The sequence below is a fragment of the Aquarana catesbeiana genome, linkage group LG10 (assembly GCF_042186555.1).
Source record: "Aquarana catesbeiana isolate 2022-GZ linkage group LG10, ASM4218655v1, whole genome shotgun sequence".
Classification (NCBI taxonomy): domain Eukaryota; kingdom Metazoa; phylum Chordata; class Amphibia; order Anura; family Ranidae; genus Aquarana; species Aquarana catesbeiana.
The window spans coordinates 181,483,058-181,495,488 of NC_133333.1; the positions used below are offsets into that span (position 1 = coordinate 181,483,058).

Here is a 12,431-nt window from a genome sequence, read left to right on the forward strand (position 1 = left end):
CCAATCTAACAGAGCTTGAGCTATTTTTCAAAGAAGAATGGGCTGAAAATTCACACTCCCTAGATGTGCAAAGCTGGTAGAGACATCCCCAAAAAGACTTGCAGCTGTAATTGCAGTGAAAGGTGGTTCTACAAAGTATTGACTCAGGGGGGCTGAATACAAATGTACACCACACTTTTCACTATTTGGAAAACCATTTATAATTTTCCTTCCACTTCACAATTATGTGCCACTTTGTGTTGGTCTATCACATAAATCTCAATAAAATACATTTTTGGTTGTAACATGACAACATGTGGAATATTTCAAGGGGTATGAATACTTTTTCAAGGCACTGTAAAAGTGCATCTTAACAGTGACTTTGCTAATAAACTTTCATAGATTTTTTAACCCATCCCTCTTCTAACCAAAGCTATTAAAAAAAGAAAAACAGAAGTTAAGGCTAGGGTCACACCAACACATATATCTGCAGTGTTTTCTTATCTATCTCCAAAGCCCTAAGTCCCATGTGTTTCTGTTGCTCCGTTCTTCTGTTATTAGCATGATAACTTCTGACAAGTTCTCAGACAACTGAGATAAAACCAGCCTGCAATTTGTGTCAGGTGGGTGCTATAAATAGATTAGCAGAGAGCTGGTCTATTCACAGCACATTCCTTCCTTCCTCTGCCTATGCGGGGTGGGGGTATGTGCCTTTCCTCAGCTGTCACACAGTGTATGCCAAGACTTCACTCCCAGTGCTGAACAGGAAGAGAACATTTCTAACACCATGTGCACTTTCTAAAGAATATAGCAAGCTGAAGACAGCAGATATACATGTAAAACATATGTAGAGAGATTTGGTTCATCTCTATGTATTATCTGAGGCTGTTCACTTCACTGGATATGTGTTAGGGTTTACATCCACATTCCCCTCCATCAGCCCCATGGATTGACCAAAAGAAATCGGTTGATCTTCACATCCACGTTAACTAGCGTGGATGGAGGAATCTGCATTGCTATTGTATTCACCTGTACAAAATCCAATAAGCGTGCCAGAAGATCTGAGAGTCCATAGTTTTAATATTATTTGCTCACAGAGAGAAAATGCATAACAGCCAAAATGTGATGGGCGCTCAAAGACCTCCCCGTTTTTTAAGGGCTTTAATGTGGTGGAGAGATTAGAGGACTCAAAAGTGACATAGTGGTTTATTTGCTGCAAAGATAACACAAAAAAAAGAAAAAAACAGCTGTGACAAAGATCAGTGGATCAGACCCAGCTCCTCATTTCCACTTGTAGCAGGCTATTGTATTTTGACAGTTTCAGGACCTGCAGCTGTCTGAATTCCCAGGCAGTATCTGCATCTGATCAGCTGCAGTCACTGTTCTTCAGGACAGTTATTCACCGACTCAATTTTTCAGTTAAATTTTGTGGAGTCAAGTGCTAACAAGGCTACCCACGGCTCAAAGGATCGGAACTTCACTCTTTCAAGGGATATTTAAACCCCCCCCCCCCCCAAAAAAAATGTAATATTTTGCAGTTTACCATTTTGCAGTTAGTCATTAGATTTGGTGTCTGCATTAGTTTTCTTTTTTCCCCCTCTGTTTTCACCTGGTGATCTGGCCAGTAACACACCCCCTGTATTAGAGTGACTCCCCTCTGGATGAAGACGCACAGGGGCACCTTTGGACAGCAGCATTGTTAAAGGCTAAGTTCACCTTTTGCAGAAAAAAAAATATATATATATATACATAATTTTGCGGGTAAAAAAATGTGCATTTATTTTTTTACACTGCAGCTTATAATGCATTGCAGCCGTTATCAGTGGATCACAGGAGCAATGCCAAGCTCCTGCAGACACTTAGTACAGCTGTCAGCCCATATCTTCGTACTGGCAAATAGTTGCTGAAGAACAGGAAAAGTCAAACTATGACAGCGCTCACCAACGTTTTTGCCCTGCATTGAAAACTACAAGCTGTCTGCCACAGTGGGACTTGTAGTTCATTCATTTACAGAACTCCACCAACACAACTGTGCTATTTTCGAAATGTGACAGGCGGGTGCGTAGAGAGTGTGACATGTTGCAAAAGGTGAACTTCCTTTAATCTTGGGGGGAGGAGGAGAGAGCGTGTTAGTTTTACTAGCAGGTTTAAATGCACTAAAAAAAATGATCATTGTAGGCACCCTTGGTGTAAATGGTTTTGTCTCACCCCTCTAACTGCTACATTTATAGGACAGCTTGTTCTTTTGAAAAACATACTTGATTGTCAGATCGGCAAGTGAAAATAACGGAAAGAAAAAAGAAAACGAATGCAGCCATCACATTTAATAATTTGTAGACTGCAATAAAATTTTATCATTTTGGTTTAACTAATTTTAATCCTTATGCTGCTAGCCTTATAAATAGGAAGGTATATGATATTAACTTGTTTTAAAATGATGTCATACATCCCAGGAGTGGGCTTTTTTTTCTTTCATCTGGAGGAAGGATTTTCTCAGCTAAGCAGTGCAGATGGATTCCAGGAGGTACAATGAGGGGAAAAAAGTATTTGATCCCCTGCTGATTTTGTACATTTGCCCACTGACAAAGAAATGATCAGTCTACAATTTTAATGGTAGATTTATTTTAACAGTGAGAGACAGAATAACAACTAAAATATCCAGAAAAATGCATTTCAAAAAAAATTTATAAATTGATTTTCATTTTAATGAGTGAAATAAGTATTTGATCCCCTATCAAATCAGCAAGATTTCTGGCTCCCAGGTGTCTTCTATACAGGTAACAAGCTGAGATTAGGAGCACTCTCTTAAAGGAAGTGCTCCTAATCTCAGCTTGTTACCTGTATAAAAGACACCTGTCCACAGAAACAGTCAATCAGATTCCAATCTCTCCACCATGGCCAAGACCAAAGAGCTGTCCAAGGATTTCAGGGACAAGATTGTAAACCTAAACAAGGCTGGAATGGGCTACAAGACCATCACCAAGCAGCTTGGTTTGAGGGTGACAACAGAGCGATTATTCACAAATGGACTGCCTGAAGTTTGCTAATGAACATCTGAATGATTCAGAGGAGAACTGGGTGAAAGTGTTGTGGTCAGATGAGACCAAAATTGAGCTCTTTAGCATCAACTCAACTTGCCGTGTTTGGAGGAGGAATACTGCCTATGACCCCAAAATCACCATCCCCACCATCAAACATGGAGGTGGAAACATTATGCTTTGGGTGTGTGTTTCTGCTAAGGTGACAGGACAATTTCACAGCATCAAAGGGACGATGTACAGGGCCGTGTACTGTCAAATCTTGGGTGAGAACCTCCTTCCCTCAGTCAGGGCATTGAAAATGGGTCGTGGGTGGGTATTCCATCATGACAATGACCCAAAGCACACGGCCAAGGCAACAAATAGTTCAAGAAGAAACACATTAAGATCCTGAAGTGTCCTAGGCAGTCTCCAGACCTTAATCCCATAGAAACTATGTGGAGGAAGCTGAAGGTTCAAGTTACCAAACGTCAGCCTCGAAACCTTAATGACTTGGAGAGGATCTACAAAGAGGAGTGGGACAAAATCCCTCCTGAGATGTGTGCAAACCTGGTGGCCAACTACAAGAAACGTCTGACCTCTGTGTTTGGTGGCAAAACCCTTATTGGCAATCTCAGTCATGTTTTGCAAAGGGGTCAAATACTTATTTCACTCATTAAAATGCAAATCAATGTATAACTTTTTTGAAATGCATTTTTCTGGATTTTTTTGTTCCGTCTCTCACTATTAAAATTATAGACTGAACAATTTTATTGTCAGTGGTAAATAGTCTTGGCCATCTTCACTCCTATTTCTGTAATGGCTCCTTACAGAACCGTTTCCCATTGCTGATCTGCAGTTTTAAGGTTAGGTCACTGAAGCCAACTTGAACTGCAGGTCAACTGGTCAAATCTTTGAAATTTGGTTATTGATATTTTTTAGACGATAAGAAAAAAAAAAAACCCAATGCAACTGATCAAGGTTTTCCATATTTGCCAAATGGTACTCAAGCAGTTTCTATCTTGTCAGCAACTTAGATGGAAAATATAAGTTGACTGTTATTTGTCCCATAGACCTAATGTCACGTCTATATGCTGAAGATTGGGCAGCTTCTTCATATCTCGCGCTTAGTTGCCTATGGCCATGTCCTAAAGAGACATACAAACCAATGAGAGCGCCAAGCAAACTCTAAAGAGTCCAAGGTATTTTATTGATAACATTCATAGCTGAAAAAAGCCAACATATTTGAGGGGCCAAACACACTACCCCTTCGTCAGGGCTACAAAACAAGCAGACATACAAGGCTACAAGGCTTAATGCTTTGTATTTGGACTTGTTTTGTAGACTTGATGAAGGGGGTAGTCTGTTTGGCCCTGAAATGCATTAGATTTATTCTGCTATGAGTCAGTTTAAATTATTTTTAAAAAATCATTGAATTACCTTGGACATTTGTTTGGCACTCTCATTGGATTGTGTTTGTACCACAAAACAATGTGTAACCAGAGTATGCTAGTGAAACCCTAGCTCATATAGGGTCTAATTGACAGCATAGCACTAGTACCTTCGCTTCTCATTTCTACGGACTTGTGCTTTCTCCGACGCTGGTTGGTCCTCAGTTGTGCAGTCAGTAGCGCTACTGTCTGCATCGTTATGCAGAGCGCACAGCACCATGGTGGCATTACCTTAGGGGGTGGCTCCATGACACCCTGCACTCACAGTATGTCATCATTTTTTTTGGATTGAATGAGACTGGGATCTTTATACACGGCCAGCTTTAGGGTGGACCCAAACTGTTGCAGCACATTAACCACTTCCGGACCGCCCCACGTACATTTACTGCAGCAGGGCGGCCCTTCAGCGCAAAATCTCGTACCTGTATGTGATTTCGATTGCCGGGTCTGGGGCGCTCGCCACCGGCGACCTGTCAAGATTGCACACAGCGGGAGCCAATCAGTGGGTCAGGCAGACCCGCCAATCGTTCCCGAGGCAGACAGATCTGCGGTCTGTCTATGTAAACAAGGCAGATCGCCTTTCTGTCAGAGGGGAAGATGGAGATTTTGTGATTCTGTTAAGCAGGAACACTGCTCTCTGTCTCCCCCCCCCCATTTAAAGCATCCCCCACACAGTTGGCAAGCACTCCCAGGGAACACCTTTAACCGTTTGATCGCCCCTGATGTTAACCACTTCCCTGCTAGTGTCAGTACAGTGACAGTGTATTTTTTTTTTTTTTTTTTAGTACTGATCACTGTACTGGTGTCACTGGTCCCCAAAAAGTGTCAGATTTGTCTGTCCTAATGTTGCACTCCCGCTAAAAATCGCTGATCGCCGCCATTACTAGTAAGAAAAAAAAAAATTCCATAAATATATCCCATAGTTTGTAGACACTATAACTTTTGTGTTAACCAATCAATATATGCTTATTGGGATTTTTTTACCACAAAATATGTAGCAGATATATTGACCTAAATTGATTAAGAAATTCGATTTTTTTAATTTTTTTTTTTTTATTGGATGCGTTTTATAGCAGAAAGTAAAAAATATTTTTATTTTTTTTCGAAATTGTTGGTATTTTTTTGTTTATAGTGCAAAAAAATATAAGCTGCAGAGGTGATCAAATACCATCAAAAGAAAGCTCTATTTGTGGGGGGAAAAAGGAACATCAATTTTATTTGGGTAAAGCATCGCACGACTGTGCAATTGTCAGTTAAAATAACGCAGTGCCGTATCGCAAAAAATGTCCTGATCATGATTAGCCGGAGCTGAAGAGGTTAATGTGCGTCGTGTTCAGGCAGCCAATTCATTAAATGGACTGTTTAGCTCACCGAAATGCTTAAAAAAAAAAAAAAAAAGATGCATGCAGGGTACATGTATGCTAAGGTGTGCCATTTCAAATCAATAACATTGCAGCAAAACTATACACTTAACACACTTTGCCACAGCCAGACAATGTGAACCAGGGCATTAAGTGAGCCCCCTAAAAGAAAAATCCTCTAACACCAACCCAACCCTACACAAAAACTGCTTCTGTGTCACAGGGCTCAGTGCGTCAACTTTTGTCCACAAGGCTCACTAATAGATATGAACAGCTGATTGCAATCAATTGGATTTTGTCTTTGAAATTTTACTGAAATTGCTGTTGTCTTATACAGTGAGGGGAAAAAAGTGTTTGATCCCCTGCTGATTTTGTACGTTTGCCAACTGACAAAGAAATTATCAGTCTATCATTTTAATGGTAGGTTTATTTTAACAGTGGGAGACGGCATAACAAAAAATATCCAGAAAAACGAATTTCAAAAAAGTTATAAATTGATTTTCATTTTAATGCGTGAAATAAGTATTTGACCCCTTCACAAAACATGACTTAGTACTTGATGGCAAAACCCTTGTTGGCAATCAGAGGTCAGACATTTCTTGTAGTTGACCACCAGGTTTGCACACATCTCAGGAGGGATTTTGTCCCAATCCTCTGCAGATCCTCTCCAAGTCATTAAGGTTTTGAGGCTGACGCTTGGTCATTTGAACCTTCAGCTCCTTCCACATATTTTCTATGGGATTAAAGTGGTTGTAAATCCTCGTGTTTTTTCACCTTAATGCATCCTGTGTATTAAGGTGAAAAAACACCTGGCAGTGCCCGGCCCTCCCGTTTTGCCCACCCTGTAATTTCCCACGGCGGAGACGCACCCTTCCTCTGCCCAAGGTTCTCGGCTCTTGATTGGATAGATTGATAGCAGCGCAGCCGTTGGCTCCTGCTGCTGTCACTCAAACCCAAGGATGCGGGGGGTGGGGCTGAGTCCTATATTCGGCGTCTATGGATGCCAAATGCTAGCTTCAGGAGCGTGCCCGCAAGGTAACCCCCCGGGAGAGCGCTTCTCCTAGGGGATTATACGATGCAGGGTTGGAGCCGCAAGAGCAACCGAGGGACCCCAGCAGAAGTTGAGGATCGGGGCCACTCTGTGCAAAACGAACTGCACAGTGGAGGTGAGTATGACATGTTTGTAAAGCTACTTTTTAAATTTTTTTTAAAATAACAATCACTTTAATGTCTGGGGACTGGTTAGGCCACTCTAGGACCTTTAACCACTTAAGGACTAGCCTCATTTTGGAGTTTAGGTGTTTACATGTTTAAAACAGGTTTTTTTGCTAGAAAATTACTTAGAACCCCCAAACATTATATGTTGTTTTTTTTCTAACACTCTAGACAATAAAATGGCGGTCATTGCAATACTTTTTTCACACTGTATTTGCGCCGAATAAATTGATACCCAACATGTCACGCTTAAAAATTGCGCCCGCTCATGGAATGGCGTCAGACTTTTACCCTAAAAAATCTCCATAGGCGACGTTTAAACAATTCTACAGGTTGCATGTTTTGCGTTACAGAGGAGGTCTAGGGCTAGAATTATTGCTCTCGCTCTACCGATCGCGGTGATACCTCACATGTGTGGTTTGACCACTGTTTTCATATGCAGGCATTACTCATGTATGCGTTCGCTTCTCCGTGCGAGCTCGTCGGGGCGGGGCACGTTTAAAATTGTTTTTTTTCTTATTTATTTTACTTTTAATTTTTCACTGTTTTTAAAAAAAAAAAAAAAAAATTGGGTCACTTTTATTCCTATTACAAGGAATATAAACATCCCTTGTAATAGAAAAAAAGCATGACAGGTCCTCTTAAGTATGAGATCTGGGGTCAAAAAGTCCTCAGATCTCATATTTGGACTAAAATGCAAAAAAAAAGTCATGGGATGATGTTCTTGAGGTCATAGGCAGCATTCCTCTTCCTACTCCAAACACGACAAGTTGAGTTGATGCCAAAGAGCTTGATTTTGGACTCATCTGACCACAACACTTTCACCAGTTCTCCCCTGAATCATTCAGATGTTCATTAGCAAACTTCAGATGGGCCTGTGAATGTGCTTTCTTGAGCAGGGGGACCTTGCATGTGCTGCAGGATTTCAGTCCTTCACATCGTAGTACGTTACTAATTGTTTTCTTTGTGACTATGGTCCCAGCTGCCTTGAGATCATTGACAAGATTCTCCTGTCTAGTTCTGGGCTGATTCCTCACCGTTCTCATGATCATTGAAACTCCACGAGGTGAGATCTTGCATGGAGCCCCGGACCGAGGGAGATTGACAGTTATTTTGTGTTTCTTCCATTTGCGAATAATCACACCAACTGTTGTCACCCTCTCACCAAGCTGCTTGGCGATGGTCTTGTAGCCCATTCCAGCCTTGTGCAGGTTTACAATCTTGTTCCTGACATCCTTGGGCAGCTCTTTGGTCTTGGCCATGGTGGAGAGATTGGAATCTGATTGCTTGGACATGTCTTTTATACAGGTAACAAGCTGAGATTAGGAGCACTACCTTTAAGAGTGCTCCTAATCTCAGCTCATTACCTGTATAGAAGACACCCGGGAGCCTGAAATCTTGCTGATAGGGGATCAAATACTTATTTCACTCATTAAAATTCAAATCAGTTTATAACTTTTTTTAAATGCGTTTTTCTGGATATTTTTGTTCTGTCTCTCACTGTTAAAATAAACCTACCATTAAAATTATAGACTGATCATTTCTTTGTCAGTGGGCAAACATACAAACTCAGCAGATGATCAAACACTTTTTTTCCCTGTAGAGGCAACACTGCTAGGCCAACTTATCTTAAAAATGTCCCCCCCTTTTGCCTATCCTGCATGCCCTGTGTAAAAAAAAGATCTGTCTACTTCCTACTTCCCTTTTTAATCTGCCCTGGTCACATGATCCTTGAGCTTCGGCTGCCCTTTGTCAATGAGCAGCTGCTGCAGAGAGGAGAAGGGAGCGCCTACAACAGGTCATGGGAGCCAATAGGTGATATCACGCCTCCCAGAATTCACAACCATTGTCAAGCACTCACTCGTACAGGGGGAGCTGGAGGTGCAGGGTCACTTGACTGAACGCGATATTAAAAAAAATAAAGCTTAACAACATTTTAAGAACTAGTCTGGCCTAACTAGTAAGGAAAACTTAAGTGTTACTAAACCCACAACAGTAAAATCAGTCTGTATGTGCAGTAAAGCATGCTTGTTATACTCCCTGTGTGTTCTAAGGGGTTAATCTTGCGCATTGTGTAAAAAGGCTGTTTAGTCCTGTCTTCTCTGATCCTGCCTTTCTTTCACTATCCCCAATACATCTCCTGATAAGACAGAGTCTTTGGAGTCACTCTGCACATGCTTAGTTTGGTATGTTTTCTGGGGAGGGTGTATGTGATGAGCACTGTCCAGACCTGAGGGTCAGGGGTGCTGTAGCTTCATAGGAAAGTCAGAGGAGAATGAAAACTATGAATGAAGACAGAGTGTGATTGGTACAGGTCACTCACTGTGTTTATTCAGAAAAGGAAAGGGCCGGTAAATGACATATTTACTGACCCCCCCCCCCCCCCCCCCTGCTCTCCATCCTAAAAGGATATCCCCACAGAAGGCAGCAGGAGGGGAAGCAGACAGCGGGGGGGGCGGCAAACATAGCGAGGCCTGGCAGCAAAAGGAAGGGGAACCTGGCCGGGGGGGGGGGCTGGGGGGCAGCATTTACTGGTACTGATCCCTTATAGTTCCTTCCCCTGCAGCAGCTGAAAGCCGGCAGGAGGTAGAGGAGGAGATGGGTATATTATGCTTGATGGGTTACCAACCCCCCCTGTAGATGTATGTATGCAGCAGTAAGTTGCAATGCAATTTTTATTGGGCCACAGCGCAAATCTACAGTGTGCTGAATTGCACTTGTGTTATATTGCACTGCAACGCAACGATGCATTTATTCTACTGGTGCACCAAAATGAAAATCCAGGTGCCCAAACGGAAAGCGAAAATTCAGGATACGGTTGGCTGAAAACCGAAACGGACAGTTTTTTTTTAACCGCTTGCCAACCATATTATTATACACGATTTATGTAGCGCGAACAGTTTACGCAGCGCTTAACAAAATGAAGGCAGACATTAGTAACATTACAATTTTGTACAAGAGGAATCAGAGGGCCCTGCTCGCTAGAGCTTACAATCTAGGATATAGCGTTTATATACGGCGGCAAAGCTCTGCGCAGGATCACGTACCTGTACGTGATCCAGCACTTCCAGGTCTGGGGCGCGCACGCTTGCTGTCTGTGACCCTCTCCCGCCATAATTGGACACGGTGGGAGCCAGTCAGCAGGTCTGGCAGATGCAATGTCTGCCGGGACTTGCTAATCTTTCCCGAGAGAAAGAACGGCGGCTGGCCTATGTAAACAAGGCAGAACGCTGTTCTGTGAGAAGGGGAGGTAGTGATCCTGTGTTTCTGCTAAACCAGAACACAGATCTCTGCCTTCTCACAGTAAAAGCACATCCCCCACAGTTAGAAAGCACTCTGTAGGAACACGATTAACTCTTTGATTGCTCCTGATAACCTCTTCCCTGCCAGAGTTTTGTTTAGTACAGTGACAGTGCATATTTTTTTTAGCCCTGTATTAGTGTCACTGATCCCCAAAAAGTGTCTTAGTGTCTGATTTGTCGCCGCAATGACGCTGTTCTGCTATAAGTCGCTCTTCGCCATTACTAGTAAAAAAAAAATGTAATTCCTTAAATTTATCCCATAGAACTTTTGCCCAAACCAATCAATATACGCTCATTAGGAATTTTTTTACCAAAAATATGTAGCAGAATACATATTGGCCTAAATTTATGAAGAAAGTTGATTATATTTTTTGTTTTTGGATACGTTTTATAGCATAAAATTTAATTATTTATTTATTTTTTTAATAGCGAAAAAATTAAAACTGCAGAGGTGATCAAATACCACCAAAAGATAGCTCTATTTTTTGGGGGGGGGGAAATGACATAATTCTTTTTTTGGGTTCAGCGTTGCACGTACGGTATCCCAAAAAATGGCCTGGTCATAAAAGGAGGTAAACCTTCTGAAAGGCAAGTGGTAAATTTTTTTTTTTTTTAATGTAATTAATGTGGCTGCCATTTTTGCATTGAGGTCAATGGGACGCTTTTGCCATTATTGGAACTTTTTTTTTTTTTTTTTTTCTATCGGCAAATTTTGGACTGATATATTGGTGCATCTGTAAAAGCTGCACAATTTTGGATAAAATGAGAATTATGATCATGATGCTTTCACAATTGTCTGTTTAACATCATGCACATTATGCAAAAAAAAAAAAAATTGGGCTAACTTTACTGTATAGTTTTTTTTTTTCATTGAAGTGTATTTTTTCCAAAAAAATTGAAAGACCGCTGTGCAAATACAGTGTGACATAAAATGTTGCAACAACTGCCATTTTATTCTCTATTGTCTCTGCTAAAAAATGATATATAGTGTGTGTGTGGGGGGGTTCCAAATCCTTTTCTAGCAAAAGATACAAATTGTAACTTGTAAGCAACAAATGTCAAAAAAAGGCTTAATCTGTAAGTTTGTTAAACTGCCCTCCTTTAGGAAGTTCATCCCTTTGATCTAAAAGAACCAAATGATACATTGTTTCTTTTTATCTCAGTGCTGAGCAAATTTTTTTTTTTTTTTTTTATCTCAGTAAACTTTGCCACTGCCTTTTTTTATTTGACAGCTGTCAGCTGTGAGCAGAGAACGACTCTGCACTTGTTACATGAATCATGGAAATAAATGCCAGATTAAGATTGTGAGGGGGATTGAATCGAGATCGTGATATTTTTTTTTTTTTTTTTTTTTTAACTATTAATCGTGCAGCTCTGATCACAATTTTTTTTTCTATGCAGTGCATTGCACTGCGCTGAAATGGTTTTGCAGAACCTATTCTTGCCCACGGTGCATTTATTATTATTATACAGGATTTATATAGCACCAACAGTTTGCGCAGTGATTTACAAGAGGGCCTGCATTGATAGCTCATTCCTTGAATTGGCTGCATAAGGCAGCCCGTGAAAACTGGATACCCTCAAATGCCATTTGGGACCCATTTGCACCTTCATGTTCTGGTGCATTGCATTTTTTTTTATTACTGCCAGGGCCCTTAAAAAGCGGGTATTACTGCTATGGGCGATCTTGACCGGGGGGGGGGCGGCAGGGCCCCGGCCCCAGAGGGAGGAGGATCGAGCTGCTCTGTGCAAAACCATTGCACAGAGCAGGCAAGTATAAAGTGTGTAATTTAAAGGAAAAAAATGTCGACAATAATCTTAATGACTAATGCATCTTATCAAAACATCCTTATTTTCACATTAATAACCTATGCAACACCATTTTTTAAAGTTTCTCTTGCTTTGCATTCATTCGGTTTGTTTTTGTTTATTGAGGTTTTTCTTTTTTTTTTCTTTAATTGCAATTGTTTTAGTAGGGAAACTCACAGTATGCATGAGAAAGCCTTGTTAAAAATCATGTGTTGGAACGCAGAAGGGTGACTAAACCTAAGGAGTTACAATGGTTGATTAGCTGGCTGAAGATGCTTGTTTTCCTCCGGTGTCACT

General features: G+C 41.1%; 1 protein-coding gene across 8 annotated transcripts in view; it reads left to right on the top strand.

Annotated features, from left to right (window-relative positions):
• Positions 1–12,431, top strand: part of RERE (arginine-glutamic acid dipeptide repeats) — a 498,077-nt gene that overhangs the window by 393,443 nt on the left and 92,203 nt on the right. The window lies entirely within an intron of this gene.